Source organism: Equus caballus, chromosome 30 (assembly GCF_041296265.1).
Source record: "Equus caballus isolate H_3958 breed thoroughbred chromosome 30, TB-T2T, whole genome shotgun sequence".
In the NCBI taxonomy this organism is placed as follows: domain Eukaryota; kingdom Metazoa; phylum Chordata; class Mammalia; order Perissodactyla; family Equidae; genus Equus; species Equus caballus.
Window position 1 is genome coordinate 34,947,387 of NC_091713.1, and position 23,858 is coordinate 34,971,244.

Below are 23,858 nucleotides of genomic sequence, written 5' to 3' on the forward strand. Positions count from 1 at the left end.
TCTCCTGGTTTCTGTGAGACAAGAGTTTAGGAAAGGTTCGGTTGGGCACTTATGGCCTGGGGTCTCATTGAAGCTGCATTCACACTGAGGCTGAAATTGCAGGAGGTCCACAGTAGCTGCAGGCTGGTCCAGTTCCCTCCCTATGTAGTTTCAGTGTCTCTCCATTGGTCTCTGTGCGTGGTCTAGTTTGGGCTTCTTCACAATATGGCAGCCTCAGGGCAGCTGGACTGCTTACAGAGAGGCTGGTTTCCATCAAATATCATTATTCCTTTCTTGTGCCTGATGATAGTTTTGTGGATATAGAATTTTAGAATGGATCATTTTCCTTCAGGATTTTGAAAGCCATTCTCCATTGTTTTCTAGCTTTCAGAATTGTTGTTGAGAAGTCTGATGTCGTTTTAACTCCAGATCTGTTACATGTCAGCTGATCTTTCTCCCTAGAAGCTTTTAGATTGTTCTTTTAATCCTCAGTGTCCTGAAATTTCATGTGAATCAGGGAACAGATTTGATAAACTAATTCTAGTCTTGCTCCATTGAATTTTAAGTTCCGCCCAATTTTATGTCTCCATAACTGGGTTCCCTCCCATTACTTTGTCAATCTAGCTTGAATCCTCCTGTCTGTCTTAGTTCATTTGGGTAGCTATAACAAAATACCACAGACTGGGTAGCTTATGAACAACAGAAATTTATTTCTCACAGTCCTGGAGTCTGGGAAGTCCAAGATCAAGGTGCCAGCATGGCTGCTTGGTGAGATGCCCTTCCGGGCTCATAGCCAGTGCCTTCTTGCTGTGTCCTTCCATGGTGGAAGCAGCTAGGGAGTTCTGTGGAGTCTCTATGTTTTTTTTCTTTTTTTCTTTCCTTCTCTTATTCTTTCTTTTTTTAATGCTTTATACAATGAAGGTTTGTCTTGCCATTAACAGTCTATCAGATTGGAAGAAATATAGTAGTTAAATTCATATGTAGTAAATATATAAGTCAATGTTATGATTCCACTTGAAAGGCCAGAAATAAATGTCACTGTTGTGCATGTAGTTTCTGAAAAGAGTACATTTCAACTAAGACTCAACTTTGACTCACTGCATCTAGCCTAAAGCCACATATTACGCATCAGTCACTGAAGGCACTGCTTGCTGAATAAATGTGTTCATGACTCATTCATTCAACTAATACGTATTGAGCTCTTATCGTGTGTTTACCATGGCTCTTGGTGCCAGGTTAGAGCAGCGAACATTACAGGTAAAGGCTCCAACTTGTGGAGATTATTTTCTCTGATGAACAGAAAAACTAGGTCTCAAATCACTTGAATTATAGTGTCATCTTTCCAAATATGGAGTCTGGAAGTATATACCTTGTTCTCAGACTATGTCTTATGTTTTACTTAAATCCCAGTGAACATTAATTTGGGCTGAGCTATTGTTTGAAAGGAATACACTATTCTTTCTTGTTTTAGAAATAGTTATCCATTAGAGACTAGCTTCTCAAAATTTGATGTAAACGGTGATATAGTTTAGAGCCATCGCACTACCAGTTCTCTGACTACAGGCATAGTACTTATTGCCTTGTCACCATCTTCAAAATAGTATTTCCTTCCTCAAATGGTTCTGTGAGCATTAATGAAGACAGCATACCTAGATGATTGTGTGAATTCAATGAAGTAAATGATAATTCGATTTAACTTTATTTCTTTTTGGAATTGACCAAAAGCTAAGCATAATTCATGGTGTGATTTTTTTGAACCAAGACCTGGAGTCTATTAGGACAGTAAAGAAGTATATGTTGTCAGCTTAAAACAAAAGAAAATAAAGAATAACAAAGGGAAAAAAAAAGACATAATGAATATGAGTAGAAAAATGACCAAAATTCCAACACTGAGGGTTAATTAAAAATAACAATATTTACATCATGGGATCCTGTCATATACAGTATAGAGTTTATTACTACTACTACTAAATATTTATTAAGTGTTATGAACTATGCCAAAGTCATTATAAGGGTTATTTCACTTATCCTCAAAACAATGCTCCCAGGGAGGGAATATTATACCAATTATACAGTTGAGAAATCAAGGCTTAGGAAGGTTAATTAATTTCCCCATGGCTGGTCCTTTAGTAAGTTGGGATTTAATCCTCAGTCTGAGTTTTACTTAATTACAAGCAGGCTCTCCATTGATTAAAAGATTTTTGGGTTATTATTATTCGCTATCATATTCCTGTCATAATTCAGTGCCTCATTCCCCATTGTTGGACATGTAGCTTACTTCTATTATCAAATTTTTAAATATAGTGTTGCTTTTAATATCTTCATGCATACATACATAAAGAGAATCCTAGAAATAGAATCATAGCCATACGTCGCATAACGACATTTTAGTCAACAATGGACTGCATATACGATGTTGGTACCATAAGATTATGCTGTAGAGCAAGGTGTGTAGTTGGTTATCTCATCTAGGTTTGTGTAAGTACACTCTATGGTGTTCACACAGCAAGAAAATCACCTAACATTGGGCACAGTTTTCAGAACACAACCCGTCATTGGTGATGCATGACTTATTGACTCAAAGTTTACAAACAGTTTAAAATTCCTGACAAATAGTGCCAAACTGTTTCCATAACATTTACATCAGTTCATAATCTCATGAGCATTGTGTGGTTCTGACAGCAAAGAATATGTACCAGTCTTAGCTAGCAAATAAGCTAGGGTTTATTTCAAGGCTGCAATCATCTTATAAACATCTAAAAGCCATCAAAAAACAGAGCAAAGACAACTGGGAAAAATGAGTTCTGGACCTGGAACTTCGTGGACGAACACTGTCCCATCCATCTCTCAGGGGACTGCACATCTCATGCCTGCTTCTTATTGCTGCTCTTCACTACACCTTCTGCTTCTGACTAATTGACATGTAAACTAAGTGAAATGTCAATCTACCCCATATTTTCGTGACATTATAGCTCTTGTACACACCTACTACCTCCTGGCTGATTTAGTGTATTTAGCTCAAATTCCTGAGAAAAAGAATACGAAAGGCTCTGCCAAACCTATGTATTGGTTCCTTTAGGACAGGTGAGTTCCTCTGGTCTAATCGGCTATTGCTGAGGAGGTCACATGGTCAAAAAAGATAGTAAGGTCAAGCTTAGAAGTGAGTATCAGCAAAAACCAAGGATAATCATATCTAGTATAGCATGAGAGCATTCATTGCGGCATTACTGGCTTCTGTGTCATTTTCTTCATCAGCTGGCTTTACTAAAGATAAATTACATATTGTTTTAAATTTGAATTTTTGAGCAAAGCAGAACTTTACGTCGTATATGTGAAATTTACATCACTTATTTGCATTTCTTCTGTGACTTCTCTGTTCAGATTCATTGTTCATTTATCTCTTGAGCTGTTAATTTTTTCCTCATTGCTTTCTCTCCATGAAGAATATTTTTAAACTTTTATATATTAACCATATTTATCATTTGTCTTAGTTATTGCTCATATCCTTGGCCATTTGCTTTTTATTGTATAATTTTTTTGACATGCTACAAATGGAAGATTAAGTAGACAAATCTTCCCATCATTTTGTTTTCTTTTTTGCTTTGTGTTAATATTGAAAAAGTTCTTCATCATTTCAAGATTAGTAAATCTTCAACTACATTTACTTTAGAAAATTTTTTTAAATTACAATTAGTTCCTTAATGTACTGAAATAAACCTTGAGGGAGTATGTGAAGTTGCAGGTAAAATTTTATTTTTTCCCACTTAGCTAATATTCACATTTTTTCCCACCAGAACAATCCATCTATTAAACATATTAGAAAATTTTATTCAGAGTGCATTAAAGAGTTCCACAACATGATTAGATTTTTTAAAATATTTTTTTTGAAATACTGTGGAGAAAATACTGAACAGACGGTTGGTTGTAGACAGGATTAGTTAGGATACTGTTGGAATCCTCCAAGTAAGAAGTATGTATTTCTGAACTAGGGAGCAGAAGTACACAGAAAAATTGGAATCTTAGCAGGATGACAAGAAGTGAGCATCTTTAGGACTTTGTAATTATATGTGCAGAAAAGAACAGAAAGCAAGAAGTAGGAACATGTGATGATTTCAAGATTTCTGGCTTTGGTTGCCAAGGAAAGGAAAGGTGTTATCCTTTGGGGAAAAGATGATGAGTTTGCCAGGATCATGGATGGACTTCGTCGATGGGAAGAGCAGAAGAGAGTTAGATAAGCAGATTTAGGATATCTAGACTGGCGATAAAGACTTGAGCATCAGTAACATCTAAACAGATATAAACATCATACTTGTGCTGAGATTCCTTCAAAGATTGTGAAACGTAAGAGGAAACCCTGAAAGCCAATAATGTGTCTCAAATGGAAATGTAATGGTAGATTAAGCCGATTAAGATGAGCCTCTTGAAAAAAGAAAGACATCACTATTATAAAGAAAGAAAGAGACTCAAATGAGAATAGGGTCACAGTGGCCAGCCCGGTGGTACAGTGATTAAGTGCACACATTTCGCTTCGGCGGCCTGGGGTTTGCCAGTTCGGATCCCGGGTGCGGACATGGCACCACTTGGCACGCCATGCTGTGGTAGGCATCCCACATATAAAGCAGAGGAAGATGGGCATGCATGTTGCTCAGGGCCAGTCTTCCTCAGGAAAAAGAGGAGGATTGGCAACAGATGTTAGCTCAGGGTTAATCTTCCTCCAAAGAAAAAAAAAGAATAGGGTCACAAAAGTCAAAGGAAACTCGAGTTTAAAGAAGGAAGAAGTGTCAGTAGTGACAGACATCAAGGGGAATTCAAGTAGAACAACTGGCAGAAAAGTGTGATTTGTATTTGGTGACGTGGAGCTAGCTGGAGACGTGGTCAAGAGCAGTTTCGTAGAATAATGTTATGCACGAGTGGGAGAGAGGAACAGTAGACGAAGCCAAATTACAGAGAGTTGAGTCAACAAATACAGACAGTGCTGCAGCCACCACACACTATTTCCGAAACCTCAGCTTCAAAGAGAAGAGAAGAAGTTGGATGATGAGCTAGAGGATGAAGCAAGTACAGAGAAGATTTTTCTTAAATTTCTTTTATTTTCTGTTTGAGAGAAAATTGAATCTTGTCACAAGTTAAATGGAAAGAGCCAATATAGTGAAAGAGAAGAGGGGTATTACGGAGGAAGATATGTCTTGAGGAAGGCAGAGGGAAGGAAGAGAACTATGGGGGGAGAAGCCTATGTGTTTGTAGACTATAAATGAGGACGTGAAGGGAGCAATCGGATGGACTAAACCTCAATGAAAACCAGAGGTCAGCCAACTGTTGACAAGGGAGCGGTACAGAGGAACAGTTGAGGAAAGAGAAAAATGTTTGGGCTGACTACTGGGAGTGGGGTGAGAGAATGTTAGCTCAGAGTTGATGGACCAAGGAATTTGGAAGCCCATGAATATGTACTAACACATATACACATGCTTGGGTGATTTTTTTTTCAGCACACTGAAGCTGAAAGGACAGTTGCCTTGGGGACAAGAGAATGAGAGGCTAGAATGGTAGAAGTAATAGGCAGAGGAGCAGATATCACAGTTTTGATATTGGACGTGGTGCTCATGACCATATTGTGGTCATGGTGGGATCTAGACCAGAATCTCGGGAATGGGTTTCTGTAATGGGAGTTGAAGGTAAATGGAATCAAAAGGGCGAGAAATGGAAACAATAATGTATTTGACAGATTCTAGAAAATAAATATTGAAGCTTTCTAGATATCCCAAACATAGACACTCCAGAAGTATTTGTATTATTACAATAGTAATTATTATAAATAACGATATGACTGTTATAACAAATGATAAGATTAAACCTGCTGTGGTCAAATTCAATGACAATTGTTCTACATAAAAACATACAGCCCAACTAATTCTTTTTTTTTTTTTTTTTTAAATCATATGTTCTCTTTTTTCTTTTTTTTTTTAAGATTTTATTTTTTCCTTTTTCTCCCCAAAGCCCCCCCGGTACATAGTTGTATATTCTTCGTTGTGGGTCCTTCCAGTTGTGGTATGTGGGACGCCGCCTCAGCGTGGTTTGATGAGCAGTGTCATGTCCGCGCCCAGGATTCGAACCAACGAAACACTGGGCTGCCTGCAGCGGAGCGCGCGAACTTAACCACTCAGCCACGGGGCCAGCCCCCAACTAATTCTTTTTTAAAAAAAAATATATACAGCCTTTTAGTGGAAAAGTCATAATAAGAGGCAAGTAATAGGCCATGGTTATGGGTCTAATAATACAGATCAAGTTCTTAGAAGGCAAAACATGAAGAGAGTGGGTACAATTTTATCTTAAAGTTGGATTTCATTAGAGAAATCAATCTACTATCTGGCTTTCATAGTGCTCTGATAGTAATATAGTTATTCACACATATTTTCTTCCCTCCCTCTCAAATTCCATAAGAGGAAGGATTGTTCGAGTCAATCCCCACCCAGAGCAGCAGAAAGATAAATTTACCTGGTGTTTCTGTCCTAATTTGACCAGGAAATCTAATAAAAGATACAAAAAATGGGAATTGGTAAGTGCTGTTGTTATGATTCGAAGGGCGTGGGTCCCAGTGAGCTGGGTGCTGAGGTGCTGCTTCCTGTCTTCTTTCTCACTGACGCAGCAACAGTAGGAAGCTGTGTCATCTTAGATGGTTATGTATAGATTCCATGAATAAATAGTTTACCTACTAAAAAAGTGCTCTGTGTATAACATGCAGAAATGTAAATAAGTATTATTCTTGTCTAAACGAGTGCCTTTTTCATCCAAATCTGATCATATGATAAAAATTGGATACAGAAGCCTGAAGACTCTGCAGATTGGAGGGCTAAAGAATGATATTTACCACTTTCAATACATCTTTCCAAGATGGACTATCCCTTCGTTGTGACTGCAAAAAGCGGGGCCACAGTTGCATTCATTGTCCAGTGAGCTTGTCCGCACAGTTCAACCCACCGACAGCAATGAATGTTGATTGTGACCTTCTTAAAATAATCTCTGCAGGGGGAAGAGAACATCCTGGTGTGTCCTGCTTTGGTTTCCTGTCTTCAGAGAGTTCTGGAAGCCATGGAGGAGAGGATGGCTAGCCACAGGGCACAATCAACGGTCGATGGTTTTGATTTTAATTCCAAACTCACCGACAGCGTTGAATGTTCACTGAAGCAACCCTCAGACTCAGAATTCTGCTGACTTTCCAGTGTCTGTAAGTATCTGAAGGGGGTGGGAGACGGAAACAACGGAGTAGCTTTAGTCATACATTTTGTGCATTTTAAGCCATTTCAAAAGAATAAGAAAGAAGAAGCATGATTCTTCCAACCAAGAGTCTGGCAAGCCTCCACCTCACATTGTGTGAGAGAAAGGATCTGTTCCATTGAGCTAAAAAAATGCCTATCTTGACTTAGTTCCAGAGTTGAAATTATCTCCCCGTTAATGACAGGGAAAATTTGTTATTCAGAGTAGTTTGAGATATCAAATCAAAACAATATCTTATAATTTAAATATTGCTATGCTTCTAGGAATAAATATGATATGTTTAGACTATACAAATTAAACAGAATTTTCTATTTCCTCAAATCAGATTAATGTTAGTCAGCGTTATCCTTTTATATTTAAGTTTTTTCCTAAAATAGCACTATAAAATAAGTACAATTTTCTAAAACATTCTTATTTAGAAACTACTGAACAAATAAGAAATGAAGAAACCAGCTCAACACATTTTTCTTAGCTTATGGCACAAAGATTTCGTCAATACTATGGAGAGTAGATACCATCTTTGGATGCTACAAAACCACTCATCTCCAGTAGTTTTGGATGTGAAACTCCTAACACTTTTTTTTTTTAGTCGTCTTCATATCCCCGTTCTCCAAGAGTGCTTTGTAATTTATGCTTATTTTTAAACTCTATTGAATATATTTTTAGAACCACTTTCAATAATTTTCTACCATCAATTTTTAAACAGTCACTTTGGGTGTACAAAAGCAGGATAGAAAGTCACCATCTCATACACTGAACTGGCACCCACTGTGGTTATAACTACCCGTGAGTGAGACAACCCACAGCAATTTGGAAGACCACTTTGAAGGTGACGGTGGTCCATTCAAAACCAAGGCAATTGTTCTTGAACTATAAGTGAAATATGTACTCAAAACCTTTACACATTTTAATGTTTTACTCACTTAGAATATTTTGAGGCCACTAGTTGTTTAATACCTTCTAGACCAATTGTTTACACGGAAACTGATTTTTTATCGGAAGAGGGATTATGATCTACTGGGAGTATGTACTGAGGTAACAGATAGTCTTAGAATATAAAACAGTGATTAATCTGAATTTTGCAGTGTTTCATTCTTTGGAAATAAGCAAGTTTTTCCTACAGAATAATATTCTAGGAGAATGCTTTAGCAGAAGGCATCTCTGTGTTGCTACCGGAAAGAATATTGTCAGGGGACCTGGGACTCATTTGTTCGCATTATCAATTACAACTGGAGGCATATTGCTCCTGTTCTGTTGCCCGCCTATTGTGGTATTAGTGTCAGGTCAACATACAACCATTTTCAATCACACCTATTCATCTCTTGCTACATCTGCTAACATTTGTGTCTTAGGGATGCTATGAAAAAAGACTCTGAACTGTGTATTTTGCATTAATATAAAATATGTATTTGGCCTACTAATAAGCAAAGCTCTAGGGCAATTACAATTAATTGCAATGCATAACCATGTTCTTATTTGTTTTCCAAAATATTTTCCTGGAAGTTCTTTGCAGAATGTAATTAACTTAAAATTCTTAAAAATAAAAATGATTCACTTATAACAAGAAATTATATTAAATGTCTTGTCATGTACACATAAAATAGCAAGAGTAAATACAGTAATGAATTCTTTCTTCTTTCCTTGGACTAAACTGGATGCATATGTCACATAGTTCTGGTTTGGGTAAGATAAAACCTCATCTCAAGCAGTGTAAATTTTCCACAGCTGGAAATAGGATCTCTGTGTTGCCAGTACCCTAGTGTCAGAAAAGAGAATAAGCTTTAGGGCTCTGTATTCTAGATTATTTTGCTTCCACACAGAAAACTTGTTCTACTTGCTGGTTCAACCGAGTTTTCTCTTACTCATGTGTGCTTTCAGTTGCAATCTCATATCTTCTAAGCCTGGGTTTTTCACATCTTTATTTTCATGACTTAATCTTTGGCTATAAAATATTTATCTTTAAAACATTAGGATTCAACCGAGATTTTACTTTTTCTGTAAGAAAGTGTGCAGTGTAATTTTTTTTTAGAACATGCTGTTCATAATTTCAGAATTCTAAGTTGATAGTAGCAATCTACATTCTCGCATAATTTTCCTTGAATGAAAAGAGCCATAACAATAGGCCATTTATGGATAAATATCTTTCTATCCACCTCCCATAATTTTGGATGGTTGTGTGGGCAGAATAAGACCAACCTGCATTGAGGTCAGGTTTATTTTAGCTTTTCTTTCTCATCCCTAGGCTTGTGAGAGCATTAAGTATTTCAGTTTTGCTTAAGGTTAGTAGGTCATAAATAAACCAAAGCAATTTCTTCGCTTTGAGCAAGAGAGTCACAGAATATGTGAAATACCACTTTTAAACAAAGCAAATCCTAACATGAATTGACAGAGGAGCATGAGGAAGTAGTGTCATGTGCCTCAGTAAAAGGCCATGGGGATTCGGGATGCTGAAGTTGTCTGTTTTAGGAATAGATTATATATCTTGTCTGATGACCTGTATTTAATTTAAGTGACTGCCTCTGCCAGTCCTTCCAGAGGGCAAGTGTGTGAAATAGAGCATCTCAATGTCAGTCTCCAGTCCTTTCCTCTGCCTGATGCCTTGACCTAAATTGAGCACGTGGCCATTGATCTGGACAAACGAAGGGAAGGAGACTTTGCTACTGCATGAGTTTTATTCTTAATTCTAGTTAGTTTGAACCTTTTAGGGGCAGCACATATCCATGAATAGATTTATAGTTTAATCAGTTTTATTTTCTGTTCATGGAAATGAGTCTTTTCAAAATGTAAAAAGTGAGCAGTGTTGCATTAGAAAGACAGCCATTGCTGTGCCCTCCCCTCTTCCAGTGGTGGCAGTAACACCCACAGTAAGTGGCATGCCAGCTTAACTGGTACTTAGGGGCCCCAGGACCTCTTTCTCATCCATTTCCATTTTCTTAGAGGATTTCATCCTCTGTTCAGGACTTGAAATCTCATGAAATGTTTCAGCACCGGCCCTCTCTCCTTCCCAATTACATAAAGTGCCTATTACAGAAATGCTTATTCTGGGTAATTATAACTGTAATCATTGGGACTTCTGGCTACTTCAACAGAAAGAGCGAAAGCATCAAAGAGGCCAGAAATGACTAAACGCAAACAGAGCCAAGTGGAAGACTTGGACATGGTTCTTCACTGAGAAAGCAGAAAAATTAGGAAAGTCATGCCAAAGCTTGGTCAGATTAGACATCCTTTACTACTGAAACACTGACACCCCAGAGAGGACTATAATTTTGTTTTCCAACAGCTTCATAATTGCTGATAGCCCTGACTCCTGTTGACAGCAAAGGGCCTGGAACGTTTCTGGTTTTCCTTCCCCTGAAAATTGTGGAAATGATTCTACACCACTCTCTTTGTAAGGTATCTTATAAATTTGCCTTGGAGAAGGGGAGCATTTCCAACACAACCTTTGTGCTATTTGGCAAAGTCACAAACAATTGGAAAAAACTGATTGATTTTTAATATATGTATTAACTGGATTTATACGTAAGAAACCTATATTGTATATGTGTTCCAAAATGGACTGTGAGTGATTTAAAAATACTTTTCACAGACAAATTGGTCCAATTGACACTTCTGAGAACCTTATAATTTTAAAGGAAAGTTGTATTTTCTTGAAGGATTTGGAAATCTACATACTACCCAACCTTGTTGTGGTTGTTTTCGGAAGTGTTCACAGACATAAATATTTATGTGTTGTTTAAAAACTACATACTACTCCAACTAGTTACAGAGTTTAATCTAACAAAGAAGGCTAAAGAAAAAGAACCACTATAACGGCAACATGAATTAATAATAATATTATTATTATTTTGATAATAGCCCCAAATTACTATTTTTTGCTTATCTGACTTTCCTTAACTAATCATTTATTATCACAAACTGGATAAAACTTTTTTTTAGTAAAAAATGTATACATACAAACTATGCCTATATGTATGAAGGTTTTCTACACATGTGAATTGAAGCAGTGTAAAAGGTGTACCTTCTTTATGGCCAGCACAGAGTAATAACTAAACAAAGAGCAGAACTGGGTCAATGGACTGGGATCTGCCACTCACTGGCTGGGTTACATAACCTCTCTGCGCCTTAGTTTCCTATGTAAAATCTGCGTAATAAAATCACCCTCACTTACACTAGTTCAATTTGTTTCTGCATATTCCTTTATAGTAGATATTCTGCAAAGGATGGTGTGATACTCATTATATAAGGGGCAGAGATTTAAATCGAGGTCTCCTAAGATTCTAATGCTTCTCCCTTCAAAAACAGTGGCTTTCCCACTTCTGCGACAAAAAAAGAGGAATGTTCGATTTCTTTTCCAAATAGCCTCAAAGTATATCATTTTTTTTTGGAAACCAGCACAACAATATTCCCAGTAAGATCAGCGCTCTGCCATGTAGCTCCCTTACCTGTAGGTGGTACTGACTGACAGGCAAGGAGAGTTCTTCCAAGACAGGTAATTCTAAAGAGGATTGATGTCTACTTACATGTTACAATTAATCTCAAACTCTCCTAAGTTAGGAACCCTGGATGAACTTAATGCGCCCCTGTCAGAATCTCCAACATATCTCCAACATTAAGGCAGAGTGTGGGGACTACAGTGTATTCAGGATGATTTTTCCCAATCACCTTTCAAAATAAGTTTCTTGTCCTTGAGCTTATGTCACAAATTATTCTAAATCAAATAAATATGTCATTGGCTCTACATAGAATTAGACTAGTGTTTAAATATCATTGTATTTTTTAAACATTCCTCAAATCCTCATATTTTTTAATGTTTCAAGATTTGTGTACTGGAAAAATATCTCAGTATTTCTTTGCTCTGAAATTTAGAAGCAAAAAAAAGGAAAGAGAATATGTACATTACTACATTTTTCCAAAACTCATGAGCTCATTTTGCAGTTAAATTATATTGGGCCATCGAAGCTATTTCTTTATAAAACATTAATCATTTAAAGAACCAATTTACAAGAAAATGTCTTTTTTATAGAATAAAATTTCTTTTTAACAGGAATAGTGTGAAGTTTGGAGTGAATTGAACACGATGAAATATTCAAATCATAGTGGAATCTAGGATTTTTTTTTCATAATGAAAAACCAGTATGGCAATAATACAACCAGTATGACTCCCACAAACTGTGCCAACACCGTGGTCAACAGTGGTTATTTTTAGCAAAGAAATATAGTATCCTTGAGCTAAGCCTTTGCAGGACTGGTTGGTTAATTCCTCAGTTTGGAAAGGATAGATATATTGACTGATATTCAGAATAATTTTAAAATTAACCCCTAGTAAGCACTACCACATCAGTAACACAACTTGTCTTATTATGCTATTATTATTAATTTTGGAAAATTAAGAGTAATATGTATGTTACATAAAATACGTATTTTTCTAGAAAAAGCATATCAGTTTTTGAAAAGAGGTAAAACACTTGCTTATACAGATTAAAATTTGTCAGTGGAGATCAAGTATGCATCAAAAAAACACATGCCAGGATTTTTTATTTTTCACTTGAAACAACCAAATACTCCTTTCTGATTATATCATGGTATATTATAAGCTGAGTGGTCACAATCATATTTTTAGAATACTGATGCCATCTTTCAAATTTTCTGTGCTCCATTCAAAATTCAGTCTACAACCCAGAGTCTCCCAGGCTTTTTGACTTCATTCCTCACTAGCTAGGTTATTAGAATACCATACTATTTTTGGAAGATATTGTAATGTATTTCTGGCTTCATAAATTATAGAAGCATCTGTTCTTTCAATCAACAGGATACCAAATGTTTTTTACATCAACCTGTGTGAAACAATCTATATAATACGATTTTATTTCCCATGAGATTTTTGTAAACAGTGACTTTGTAGTAAAAAAAAAAATCTTTGAATGGTTAGGATGGTGGAAAGGGGATAAAAAATAGTAAACAAAAAAATGTATTACAAAGTACAATCTGTGGAAATTAAAAGAAAATAATTTATAATATAAAAGTAGGTATGATATTTTCTGGGTTTCTATTCTACATAGAAATTTTAAAATAAATGAGATTAGCAGAACTTGACAATTTTTAAGTATAAAACTGTATCTCTACTCAAAAGTTATTTTTTATGGCTTCCATATTATATGAAATACTGTATTTGGAATATAAGGAAGTTTATAAAAATTTTGGATATTGAATTACGGTATGCATTACATGGATTTTGGTTTACTCCATCAAAATCACCTTTATAAGAATTTATGCTTTGAGAATGAATAATCTAAAGTAGACTTGGAGATCAAGAACCTTACCTAATGTAACCAGCAGGTCACTGTGTTCTCTCCACAGGCGACTTTTGGGCTGAAAGAGGATTCCAGCCAAAAGTCAAGAGCCCATTACCATTAAGTATCATATGGCTCAATAAATCTTAGGAAAATGAAATACCATAGCACAAGTTATTCATCAAATACATGCCATATGACATGTTTAGATTAGTTGTCTAAAGGATTTATGCATTGATTTTGAACCCTGATAAATGACCTCTTTTAGATCTGAAATTCTGTGATTTTTATAATTCTTACCTTATTTTTTATCTTCCTTAGTCAAAGAGAATAATGCTATAGAGCTTAATTAATATTTCCTGCATTCTACATTTCAAAAGAACAAACAGGCAAAAATCAAGTATTTAGTTAACAATTCACGGTACTTTTTTCTTTTAAGAAATATTAATAGATCAGCTTGTTCCTTGAACAATAGGATCATGTGCAACTCGATTCTTTAAAATCATAATTGAGGAGAGAAAAGACAAGACTTCATTCAGAGATTACTTTATGTTTGTACCAACCTAAGAATGTTACTTATTAAATGTGTAGCAATAATCCAGATATTTTAACAACTTTAATCATCATATTCTTTATAACTGTTTCTCTTCCAAAAAATGTTACATAGAAATTATTATATACTAAAATACATTTCCAGAGAGAGAGAGAAATGAGAAAGTGACTTCACAGTAAGAAGGAAAGTTTCTTTCCATTCAAATTTTCAAAGCTTCCCTGTTGGGCTGCTTACCTTTTACATTTATGTTTTTGCAGATAATCGAATGGCTTAAATTTTCCAAGAGTCCCATGCGATAAATGAAAGTCTATCAAAATTGAAGGTAAACTATCTTTTATGTTATTAGGTAAAAGTGGAAAATTATTATTAGATTTAAACAATCTTTATGAATTTATCATTTACGACCCTCAAAGGACATCCTCCCACCACCACTGTCAGCTAGAAAACTCCTGGTTTCTAGCAAAGATATTATATAATTATACTATATTTTTCAGAATGATTCCTTTTGGACTTAATTTACAAGCAAACTCTCTCCTGTATTAGTTATAAATGGTTACTGGAGATTAACGCAGAGAGAAACTGATACAATGATGCATTTGTAGGACTGTTTTTGACAATTTGTTATTTACCATTAATAATAGAGTGGCTTTATAGCTTACAATTTTTAATCAGTGAGGGTATTAATCAGATAATCTTGGATCAAAGTCAATTTAGGTGCTCTTTTTTATATCCCCTCTGAAACTCCAATTAAGTACACTGCTCTTCCCAGTTTCCTGTCTTAACACTAGATTTTAGGGTTGCCTGGAAGCTGTTAAACTGCTGCAACATTCCGACCACGCAGCTAATGCTTTTCAGCAATGAGTGCGTTACACAAATGCAAGCCTGTTAAATTTCTTCTGGAAAAGGGTCTACGAATTCACAGATTTTGAAAAAAAAAAGCTTAGATGTCAAAGAATTTCAGATATAGGGGGAGAGATTTGCCCATAAATACCTTATATACTTTATGGAAAAGATAGTGATTATTGTACGAATAAAGGAACACATCTTATAGTCATAGGATGAAGACAAATAGTTATTCTCCCAAAATGTTAAATTACATACTCAGTTGATAGAGAGACTCAAAAACACTGAATAATTTGGGACAAGCTATCAGACAGTGACAGAATTCCGTGGTTACTCCCCACCCCCCCTCCTTTTGAACATTCTAGGTACATAATGTATTAGCTTCTATTTTTCACACATTTTTGTTACCAAATTATTAGCTAAGGATTTTCTTTTTTCAAAATTCTACTGGAAAGTATAAATGATGTTCCATATATGCACCTGAGACTTAAAGGCCATCTGATATTTCCCGTGGAACTTTAAAATGAGGGAAGAATAGGGAAGTGTAATAGATTAAAGATATACACACCAAGAAGATATAGAGTTCTAGTTTAAATTCTATATCTTTTTCTCTGTGAAATGTCCTTTAAAAATGAAAAACAAACACATCAATCCTTTTATGAGAGTACTTTGTGTATGCTTCTCTTTCCTTGTCTATTTCTCCCACTAGACAGTGAGATCCTTGAGGTTCAGCCTGTTTATTAATCATCTTTGGATTCTGAGGACCTAACATATTTCCTGGAATCCAGTAGGTGTCCCATGTGTGTGCTTGTTGGCTCATCCTTAATTCTCTGGCGCACGTCTATATCTAGTTGTTCAACCAGACGCAGTTTACATCCGCACCATCCCTCCTTTACCTGACTTTGTATAAAACAGTGTGGAAGCAGCTAACTTCCATGTTGGAACCCCAAGCATCCGGACGTTCTTCAGTCTGAAGTCTGAGTCACAGAAGCTAATCATCCTCAAAGCTTCCGAAGTGGAAAAGTTCCAACAGGTTAACGCTCATAGCGATCTTGGCCGCCACCGGAATCATTGATAGAAAGCAATTCATAGGGCCACATTTCAGACAAATAATTCTTTCTTGGTCTTTGATAAAATGTCTCATTAAATTAGAAATTTCACTCTTCTGTGCGATGGCTATGTATTTTCTTCTAACGATATTCATAAAGACACCGCATTTTAAAAACTTAAAATCATGAACATGTTCCTAGCCCTTAAAGTATTTTTTGAGAGACCGTGTACTTCTTCCAATAATATTTTAATTTTTGAAAACATTTCTATATTGTCTCTATGGATCAAGACATAGGGGTCCTATGGAAAGTATAGTAAGTTAGGGCCTATTCAAAACAATATTCTTTAACTGTTGCAGGTTTTATTTAGTAAAAGGCTGTATGGGGGAAAGCAGAGAAGGTAGTGATGTTCTCTGCTTCGACAAAAGCCTCTTTAGGAGTGAGTTTTTCTACTTTTGTTCTTACCAAAACATACCTTTGGTGGTGAGTTTCACACACACATACACACACGCACACACGTACCTAAATATTTTAACTACATACTGTTCTCTCATTGAGGTAAGGTCTGGTCAAAACTATTTTCCTACCTCATTACCTTTTTAGTATTCCCTCTAGATGAGTGTTTGGGCCAGATATCCACCCAATTTGATTCTAATCAGTGAAATGACCTTTAGAGGTATTTCATGGAGAACAGATGAAAATTAGTCTTAGTTTTTTATTCCAGTCCTTGCGAATCAATCTGATCAATGGCTTTATGCCTCAAACTTTGCAACATTATAGGTTTTCTGCTATTCTTGAAAATTGAATCATCTCAAAGGATGGACAGCTGTCATCTTTCAGAATCTTTAAAAAACAGGGTTAAAAATAAGTGGAGTTGGGGCTGGCCCGGTGGCGGAGTGGTTAAATTCGAGTGCTCCACTTTGGCAGCCCAGGGTTCACGAGTTCAGATCCAGGTGCAGACCCACACACTGATCAGCAGGCCACACTGTGGCAGCATCCTATGTATAAAATAAAGGAAGATTAGCACAGATATTAGCTCAGGGACAATCTTCTTCAAGCAAAAAGAGGAGGATAGGCAACAGATGTTAGCTCAGGGCAAATCTTCCTCACCAAAACAAAACAAAAAAGTGGAATTGGATTTAAAGACAATTCCAAAAAAATGGTGATCAGTGGCAAATTCCATGGCTTATCGCATCATCTTCTAAAGCAATTAACTCTGAGGGGTCAATGGAGTTCTGATGTGTATATAGGCATATGTTTACCCCCAAATCAGGCACATTAACATAGAGATTGATATGCTAAAAACATCTCAGCAAATGGAAAATTTGCTCCACAACCAATTTAAAGAAACATAAAGGGTTATTCACTAATAGTTAAGATGTTGTCAGTTACAATGTTCTTACTTTTTTTTTTTTGAGGAAGATTAGCCCTGAGCTAACATCGCGCCCATCTTCCTCTACTTTATACAAAGGCTGGCCCTGAGCTAACATCTGTGTCCATCTTCCTCTACTTTGTATGTGGGACGCCTACTACAGCATGGCTTGACAAGCGGTGCCATGTCCGCACCCGGGATCTGAACCAGCGACCCCCAGGCCTCCCGAGAAGCCGAATATGCGAACTTAACCACTGCGCCACCGGGCTGGCCCAATTATAATGTTCTTAAGGGAAAATGTTCTAGACTGCTTGGATTTTTTTTTTTCATTAAAATCATTTTAGTTAGAAGATATTTTCCCCAAAAGATACCATTAGAAAAACCTTTAAAAATACCATAAGATAACTCATTCTAGAGTCTTCTTTTTCCAACACGTCTTCTGCTTTTGTTAAATTTAGTTTATGTCAATGTCTAAAAAGTTGATAATCATTCCATTGTGATGTTATCACTCTTTTTTTTTTCTTTGAGATGCCTATTTACTTTGTGGTCATCTGTGGTCATCGTATTGTGCTTAAAATTGCATTTCTTATTGTGCTTAAAGTTGCATTTCTTATTGTTACTTTGGATTTCTGCTTATTGCTCAAAAGAAGAAATCCTGACCAAAAAAACCCCAAATTGCATTATACAGTTACCCAAATTTTAAGCATCCCCCAAAATAGTTTCAGACATATTGACTAATTTGAGCAATCCAATTACTTTCTCCCCATACTCCATATTTACCACAGGGAAGGCATATTTTACATAATGAGATTTACAGAGAAATTCTGTCCTTCTGGAGACAGAGCTATAAAAATATATTATGCTTCAGTCTATTTTCAGCTTTTATTTTCTGGGGGGAAAAAAGAAAAATAAGGTTGGCAATAACTTGTCAAAAAATCCCCTCACTTCTTTTTGTTGTTTTAGAGTAACAAAAATGGTTTACTAAACGGAGTTTTTTGACCTAAATATTCATTTAAAAATAGCTTCTTTCACATTCGCAATTCTACGCTCTGCCCAGTTTTGTGAAGATCATCTGAACAATACAAAATTTTGCTAACTTATTTGTTTACTGATTTGAAAGCAACCATAAGGCACACAATTCTATGGACCCGAATAACAAGTCTGTAACCCTCATAGACAAGATTAGCTTCACGAAGTGTCTTCCAATGGGCATTTTCAAGTTACCATAGTTTTCCCATACTGTACTGAAAACATTTGAGGGCACAAGAGAGAAATATTATCATTTCTTTGGGATAAAAAAATTAGTACCAAAGAGCTAAAAATGTCTATTGGAGACAGAAGATATCAACAAATAAGTTTTCATTTTTATTATGGGAAATAGCCTGAGGCATATGGCAGGAGTGATGGCTGGGGGCTCAATTTTCCTACTGACTTTAAATATAACTTTTTACTTTAGTTAAAATCAATATTATATTGAAAGCACAATTTTTGTAAACTTCTATGGTTACTAAAGATATCTTATTGGAATGGACAGTAAAATTTTAAAATTAGATGTACATCCATTATCACAAATTTGGAATACTTTAGGAGAAATAATGTAATAAAAATACACACAGCGTACTGAGAAATTCAAAACAGATGTCTCCTAAAATTCACTATATTTACATACTTGTAAATAGCATATCTTTCCAAAACACGACATTTCTTCTTTAGGACAGTTTGTGTGTCTATGGGATGGTGGGGGTGAGAAAGGGAGAATATATTTTATTCAAAGCTCTACATTTGATGAAACTGCATAAGACTGAGTCCTTACAATTATTGTGAGTGCAATAGAACACTTCTATTTGAAGGAATACTTGAGCGAATAAAGATTGATGATTTGCTTTAAGCTGACCTATTTCCATGCTTTTGTACATGTCCTATGGAATAATGCTCAGCACTCATTCTTTGGTTTTTATATTTTTAAAGATTTTAGAGATTGGTTCCTAAAAATATATGCCCGATCTGTTTTCAAATATCTTTCTACAAGAGCAGGGCTGAATTTGTAGGCTGCATCAATTCTCTTCAATTATAGCTTTAAAATCCGCTTTGGCATTCTCAGTAGAGTCCGCTCAGGTGGTTGTTACGACATCTTGGAAGCATAAGGAAGGTCTTCAGGAATCTGAATTTCAAATTTCCATCAGCAACAACCCATTTTTTCTTAGATTTCGAAGCAAACATGAAAACCAATGCTCCACTTCTGGTGCCACTTTAGTAGCTGCCCGTCAAGCGCTTGAACACAAATAAATAAAATATTTTTTCATCGAAAGCTATTCTTGCTTAAAATTTTTTCTTAGTAAAATGAAACAAAAAGAAAGGAAGGAAGGAAGGGAGGAAGGGAGGGAGGGAGGTCTGGAAGGAGGAAGGAAAAACAAGGAAAGATTTCTAAGTGGGTACGGCACAATCCTAACAGCAGCTTTATCTTGAGAGAAAGGAAACGAACAACAAACCTTTGAAAATTGCTTTGTCTTTGTTTTCTGTTGTGAAATTTAATATTGTGAAAGTCAATGGTTTAATTTCAGGGAATATCAATGTGAGGAGTTTATGCCAAAAAGAGCATACATTATACTTCAAGTACATAGATGTACATGACTTCTTGGATTATAGATTCTTAGCGGAAAGGCTAATCAATTTGGATTATTTCCCATTCACTTAAAAACACAAACGTAGACTCTTAGAAAGAAATCTTAAGAAGTAACTAAAATTAATAATGATCTCATAAAGTAATGCTGACAAATTATTCAAGCTCCCTCTATTTCTTTTATTATAAGGAATATTTTAAGATGATCTTTCCTTTGAAAATAGATTAGTACTTAAAGTTTCAATTTTTTCATCATCTAATCTAATCGAATCATTTTATCTTATAAAAGAAGAAATACTTAGAAAATTTAAATGACTTGCCTAAGACCCCACAAAAATGTGGAGACAGAGACAGGAGTCAATTCATGATCAGGGCCATTTCACACCATCATTTCCTCCTCTTCCAGGTGCTCAGTGAAATTGTGGGTCAGGCTAAAAGTCGCTTCTCAACTTTCAAGACTGTCATTATTGCTCCAGCCCTCACCCCAATTTTTGGTTCATCCTATGAAGTTTTTATTTTGTTTCAGTCAAAGGATAACTTCTAGAGTTTTATAATCTTTAATTATAGGATCATTTAACTCCAACTCTATTTTTTAATCTCTTTTATTTATCTATTTTTAATGCATTTAAGAATCCAGAACTTTGCAGTCCCTTCAGGTCAATGTCATCACACTGGTGCCACATGGAGAACCGACCTCTCTGACCAGCCCTTCCCTCTCATCTCCCAAAAAGCCACTGACAAATACATTTGATCTCAAAATGTCATAAAACATAAACCTCTGTTCATTTTGCTTTTGAAGAGTAAGAACACTTAATGCATTTTTCTTAGTTCTTTTCCCCGGAGATAAGGAGTTGAAAGTTTTATGATTTATAATAAACAAGAACTTTTTATCTAATTCTGAAGCTCCTGGATACTTTTCTTCCTTCTTTCTCCTTGCTCTCCCCTCTCCCTTCTCCTCCTCCTCCTTTTCTTTTTCCTCTTCTTCTTCTTCTTCTTAAAAAGCAGCTTTCTTAGTTTCGGATGTTTGAAATTAAAAAGGATAAATCAAAGCTTGGAAACAGAAAAAAATATTGCCTGCAGGCATACACATCAGACCTTAAAATTTTACAATTTTAATTTTTCTTATTACGTCTTCCCATTATTGAATTGATAGCCTTAAAAAAAAGGTAAAAAAGCTCAAGTTCTACTTGATCCATGTGAGAGATACTTAACGATATATTGTGAGAGAGATTTGCCAACATTTATCGTTAATACAGATGTTTGAGGTTATGGGTTAACTACAACATTAGCTGGAATTTTGCTATTTACGTGTTTCCCTCTTGCCTTTAACCCCCAAGCCAATGTAAATACACCAACATGTAGAAAATTGGATTCCTAAAATATAAAACTCTTCTAAATATATAGAAGAACAGAATATGAGGACTGACAAGGCCAATAAAATTGCAAAAGCAAATTTTGTGAAGCCCTGTCTGACAGGGTACACACTCATTTTGGAGGTCTGCGATTCCCTTCAAAGCCTGTGCACTTTTTCAGACATCGGAAGCCGTCCTGAGCCCCTGTCCACCTGCGTGACAGAGTCATGGCTCTTTTTGCCTCCACAATTACCAAAAGAATGAAGGAGCCCAACGATGTGGTAGCTTTTTCTCTCTGACAAGCTTTTTTTTCTTGACAAGAAGATTTGGGGAGCAGATTTCTCAGAAATAAATGAAATACTAAGTAACAAGTAAGTTGGGGGTTTTTTTGTTTGTTTTAACACATATTTCCCCCCATCATTATATGAAGCGAAAAGAAAATAATTAGAAAAGGTCAAATAGAAGACATGTTTTTCATTCTAAGTGAACAATAAGTCAAGTTCAAAATAGTATGCCGTTCAGCAGAAACAGAGCAGTCCTGTAGTAAGAAAACACTGATGGCAAACTGCAAGATGGCAGCTGCTGACTTTACGCTGCCCCCTGAGCTGGCAGCGCTCGCCTACGAGGGTCCCTCCGCTTCAGCCTCCTTTGCCTCCGTCAGGAAGCGCAGCAATGCACGCTTCACAGAGCTTGGATTTTAAACAGCAGGTGTAACCTGAAGAGGCTGTACTGTGGGTTCCTTTCGTCTAGGGAATATTCCAAGAGGCCTTTTAGCTCTCTGCCAGTGCTCAAATGACAGCTCTCAGGTGAGGGAGCCAAGCACCAAGGCAAGTCATCTGCCTCGGCTGTGCATTGTCCCGCCCAGGCGTTCCTCTCAGAGGACTCAGCACATAAATCAGAGAGAGCAAGTCTGTCTCCGCGGACGCCGTGGTGTGGAGGAGCCATTGTCTGCAGCCCTCGGTTGTCTGCTGAGGGGCGAGCACAGGCTGGCGAATCGCAGCCCTCGCACAGGTTCACAGGACTGCCTTAGAAAATAGTGATTAATTAGGGCGGCCAAAATGCAAAGTACGGAATTAATGAACAAGTTTTCAGGACAAATGGAATTAATTTATAATGTATCGTAGGCAGTCGGCCCAATTGCAGTGCCCTTCGGACAAGTAAGATAATTAAAAGCCTACACATTCTATCAACTCGATGTGAATTTTTCCAACCAATTTCAATAACTCTTTTTGGAACTAAATATAGCACATGCTTTTTTAACTTCGGAAATAAAATCTGCTAAATGTACTAGATGCTCACTATTACACAAAGAATCGGACTAAATAACTAAGTGTAAGTATGAGCCTTAGTTAAAAAAAACTCTCAAAGACTCCTATTTTGAGAAAGCCTCACCTCTCTCTCTTAAGGCTGAAAGAGGATGCTTTGGTGTAACACCAAATCTACTACTACCTTGACGACGAGTTACAAGGTGATTCAAAAATTTTCTCTTTGGAAATGCCATCATATTTATTGAACATTTCAGAGAATATGCTGAACGTGGGAAATAATTAGTAGCAAATCTTGGTCAAAACAGTGTATAAGAAAGCACAATGTTTAATGTTACCATGGACTCTCTTGCTTAGAATGAATATAAACATATACAGAATTTGGATTAAGGTTATCAATAATAATAAATCATTTCCTGCAAGGGAGAATATTTTAAAGGGGTTAAATGACCTGGCTGGTGATGTTTTGGTGTTTTTGTGAAATCAAACAGTAGTTTGGGATAAAATTCTGCAATAGAAAACGATTGTCGTTTCATTGACGGATCATTTGATAAAATGTAGCTATGTAATATAAGAGCATCATATAAGAGCAGGACGACTAGGACGAAAATGTTTCAGGTTCTATGAGTGTGACTGCTCTGTGGGATATACCTTTTTAAAAACAAGACTGCAATTCATCTTTTTGTCAGTCTTTATGTATTTTCTTAAGTAAAACTTTCTACATGTCCCTTTCTATCTTAAGTTGCTTTCTGTATATTTTGTTGCTGTTGTTGTCATAAAGGGTACAGACTGGGAAGGAGATGGAATGTCCATTTCTTTTTTCTTTTCTTTGTCATCATTTGTGACCTATAACTGTGGATGAATCCATGGCGTACAATAAATAACTTGTGCTGACTCCCGTGAACATGTTAGATATTCCACAAAGTGCTTTAGCTCTCCCAGCCTCTCTCTGCCCCACAGTCTGTGGCCTCCCATGGTCAAATCCATAGTCCTCACCAGGGTTTATGTGAAGGGTCTGAAACATTGAACTCTGCCTCCAACTCTTCTCACCCTTACCTACTCTGCTCCAATCATGTGTGCCTCCTTGCCATTAATAAGCATGCCAAGTATGAATTCACCATATGGCCTTTGCAAATGCTGTTCTGTCTCTCTAGAATGTTCCACAGTCAGTTAGGTCACTTCATTCGTGTCTCTAGTCAAAGGTTACCTTCTTAGAGAGGCTTTCCCTCACCACCGTATCTAAAATAGTACCCTGGTTACTCT

The 23,858-nt window shown here is 36.3% G+C and overlaps 1 non-coding gene across 1 annotated transcript; it reads right to left on the reverse strand.

Annotated features, from left to right (window-relative positions):
• Positions 1 to 7,066: 7,066 nt before the first annotated feature.
• On the reverse strand, positions 7,067 to 7,176 carry MIR181A-2 (microRNA mir-181a-2). The gene has a single exon (NR_033064.1). It is a non-coding gene; the product is annotated as a microRNA mir-181a-2 (primary transcript).
• Between the last annotated feature and the right edge of the window lie 16,682 nt (positions 7,177 to 23,858).